The sequence below is a fragment of the Durio zibethinus genome, chromosome 10 (assembly GCF_047325235.1).
Source record: "Durio zibethinus cultivar Kanyao isolate XHJ-2024 chromosome 10, ASM4732523v1, whole genome shotgun sequence".
Taxonomy (NCBI): domain Eukaryota; kingdom Viridiplantae; phylum Streptophyta; class Magnoliopsida; order Malvales; family Malvaceae; genus Durio; species Durio zibethinus.
Genome location: NC_143171.1, coordinates 17,000,535 through 17,004,085, shown reverse-complemented (window position 1 = coordinate 17,004,085; position 3,551 = coordinate 17,000,535). Strand labels below are relative to the sequence as shown.

The window sequence follows — 3,551 nt, the reverse complement described above, 5'->3', positions numbered from 1 at the left end:
GTAAAACACTTGCTTTGCTTGAATTGATAAAATCAATTGGTCATTCTCATACCAACATTTATTAACATTGATACTTACTAAATGACTATCTTTATGAATTCTTTTTGTTTTTCTATCAAGGTCAAACCACTCACACCTAAATAAAAAAACTTGATAATTTTTTATGTAATCTAACTGAATTATATCAATAAGAACACCATAAAAGTTAATTTGCTCATCTTCATGCTTGCCTTTAACCATCACACCATTATTCTAACTTTTCAAATGGAAATCACGCTCTTTTGTGTGATACCTCACCCCATTAACAATGAACGTATATAGTTTCAAACACGTCTATTAGGACCATAAGCTAATGAAAGTAATTCATCATAAATTTCTATACAACTTTGATCTTGCAACCATGTAACCTATCATTTAAAGAACACAAGTCAACATAAATATTATTAAAAGTATTTTACAATATGTATTGTTATTCAATAAATATAATTTACTTATGTGTCTTTTAAACCATAAGGGAAATTGCTATTTATGTCTTTTTTCGATAAATAAGCTATTTTGCATTTCAAGCTCTATTTTATGTTTTCTATAACATGATAAAAATAATTGAAATGGAAGTAAGCTTATTGAACTAAAAGTTTAACTTAATTGAATAATTAGATATTGAAGACAACAAACTTACTCCAAATATGGTTCAATTTCATCACAATTGTTCCACATGCACCATTGAACTTTTCAAACTCTTGTTATGACAAAATCTCATATTTTGATGCTCCAAAAGGGCGAACACTTCTTGAAAAAATAACTAGCCCATTCGCATTCACTTGATTACCTCCATCATAGTTTCTCTGTTCTCGATTAAATTTTGTCTCAATCCAAAAAAGATACATAGAACAAAATGTTAAACATTCACTAAAAGTATATGCCTTAGCTATACATCATTCTGGACGAGCTTTATTTCGTGCATACGTCTTGAGTTTACCTAAGAACCTATTAGTAAACAAAATATGGATACATCCATCGATAATGCACTGGTCTTCCAAGCATAATCTCATGTAGCAAGTGTACAGCCAAATGCACTATCACATCAAAAAATGCTGGAGGAAAATTTTTTTCCAACTTACACAAAATGAGGACAATGTCTACTTGTAAATCTTCCACATCTTTCTTTTTCAATGTCTTATAACACAATCTTAGAAAGAAATTGCTAGGATCTTTCAATGCTTCAAAGACATTTTTTGGTACAAACTTCCTAATAGCAACCAAAACTAGTCTTTGTAAAAGAATATGACAATCATGACTCTTCAATCTTGAAATCTTACCATCACTTACATTGGCACCTCGTGAGATGTTCAAAGCATATCCATTTGGAAACTTCACTGATTTTAGAAAGTCACAAATTGTTTTCCTTTCATCTTTTGATAAAGTGTAGCATGCATGAGGCATCAAGTAAGAACCATCTGAGAGCTTTTCCAAGAGTAGTTCTTTCTTTATTTTCATATCCTATAAATCAACCTAGCACTTATTGTATCCTGTCTTTTCTTCAATATTCAATAGTGTTGCTAAAACATTATCACAAATGTTTTTCTCAATGTGCATGACATCAAGATTATGTCATAGCTTCAGTGTTTGCCAATAAGGCAACTCAAAAAAGATACTATTTTTAGTCCAATTCAATTCTTTGAGAGTTTGCATTCTCTTCCTTTTGTTTGAATGCTTTCCCAAATTAACATTTTTCACAACCTGTAATTATTTTAACAACTCACTCTGGGATAACTCCTTAGACTTTGGCCTATTTTCTATCTTACCATCAAACATTTTGTTTTTTCCCAAATATGATCAGAATACAAATAGCAACAGTGATAAATATAACATATTTTATTTCCTAACTTTCATGAAAGAGTATCATCATTACAAATTGGACATGCCAAATACCTTTTTGTACTCCAACTTGACAAATCCCCATAAGCCAAAAAGTCATTTATAGTCCATAGAACTATAGCATGCATTTGAAAATATTCCTTCTTGTAAGCATCATAAGTCTTCAACCCATTTTCCCATAAAATTTTCAACTCATCTATCAATGGTCTCAAGTATATATCAATGTCTTTTCCTAGTGAATTTCATCTAGGAATAAGTAATGACATCATCATGAAAGGCTTCTTCACACATTTTCATGGTGGAAGATTATATGGCATAACCATAATGGGCCACATGCTATAGGTAGAGCTCATAAGCCTAAAAGGATTAAATCCATCAATTGCTAGGCCAAGTCTAACTTTTGTGCATCATATGTGAACAATCGTTATCTTCATTAAATTTTTTCCAAGCATCCTTATTTGTTAGATGTCTTAGTGTATCATCATCAACACACTTCTTCTCATGCCATCGCATATCCTATGTTGTTTTCTTAGACATAAACAATCTTTGGAGTCTTGGTTTCATAAGAAAATAATGCAAGACTTTTCAAGAAATTTGCTTGTTAACAACCTTCCACCTTAATGTCCCATAAGTAGGACAACTTTGTTTATCTTCAAACTGCCCCCAAAACAGGGCACAATTATATTTACATACATGAATTGGCATATAATAAGTCTTAGGTCTCTTAAAGTTCTTGTTACCTTATAATATGATGAAGGAATTATACTAGTAGGAAAAGCCTCCCTCAATAGTCCCAATATTGTATTTATTGCCTTATTGCTTATTTGGCAATAAACCTTTATGTGTAGGAATTTTACAATAAACTCCAACCTAGACATGTTGGTGTATTTTGGTAATAGTCCACATTATGCCTCATTCAAAATTTTGCTAAATTTTTCAGCATCTTCCTCACCTAAATTAGAATTAAAACTATGGTCATCTACATCCACTCTAGGAACTACATTTTCTAATAGACCATTCATACCATTATCCAAAGGTTCATTATTAACAATTGTTCTTTCGTAGAAACTAGTACTCCCAATAGATTGATTACCAAAAGTTAGCATTGTGAAATCAGATTGCTTACCATGATAAATCTACTTAATGTAACTCTCTGACATACCTTTCAAAAGCAAATGATCTTCTACCTCATCTTGACTTCTAGTAAATACATTTAAGCAAATTTGACATGGACAATGAATGTTACATTTGGCTCCCAATTTTGTGCGTACAAATTCCATAAAAGTTGAAACTTTGACAACATACTTGTTAGAATACTTAGACTCCATCATCCAACTTTTATCCATGTTAATCATATGTTCCTAAAGAATTTGAACACCAAACAAAATTACTTTATAAAGTCAAGTAACACAAAAATCTTGACACAGAGCATGTGAAACATTAATAATTCAATCTAAACCAAGCATGATATAATTCAATCATTATAACTGTATATATAATGTGCCCTAAACATTATTGAAATATTCATATTCCCTAAACATGCACATAAAAGGGATCAAGGTTCATTCAATATGTATATATGCTTTGATAGAACCTAAGGTTAGTGCATCATACAAGGATTTTGTTAGCAACTAACAAGAAATAATGCAACTTAAAAACTATATTAAAATTCC

The 3,551-nt window shown here is 30.8% G+C and overlaps 1 pseudogene; it reads right to left on the bottom strand.

Annotated features, from left to right (window-relative positions):
• Positions 1 to 675: 675 nt before the first annotated feature.
• On the bottom strand, positions 676 to 3,224 carry LOC149516499 (uncharacterized; annotated as a pseudogene).
• Positions 3,225 to 3,551: the final 327 nt, after the last annotated feature.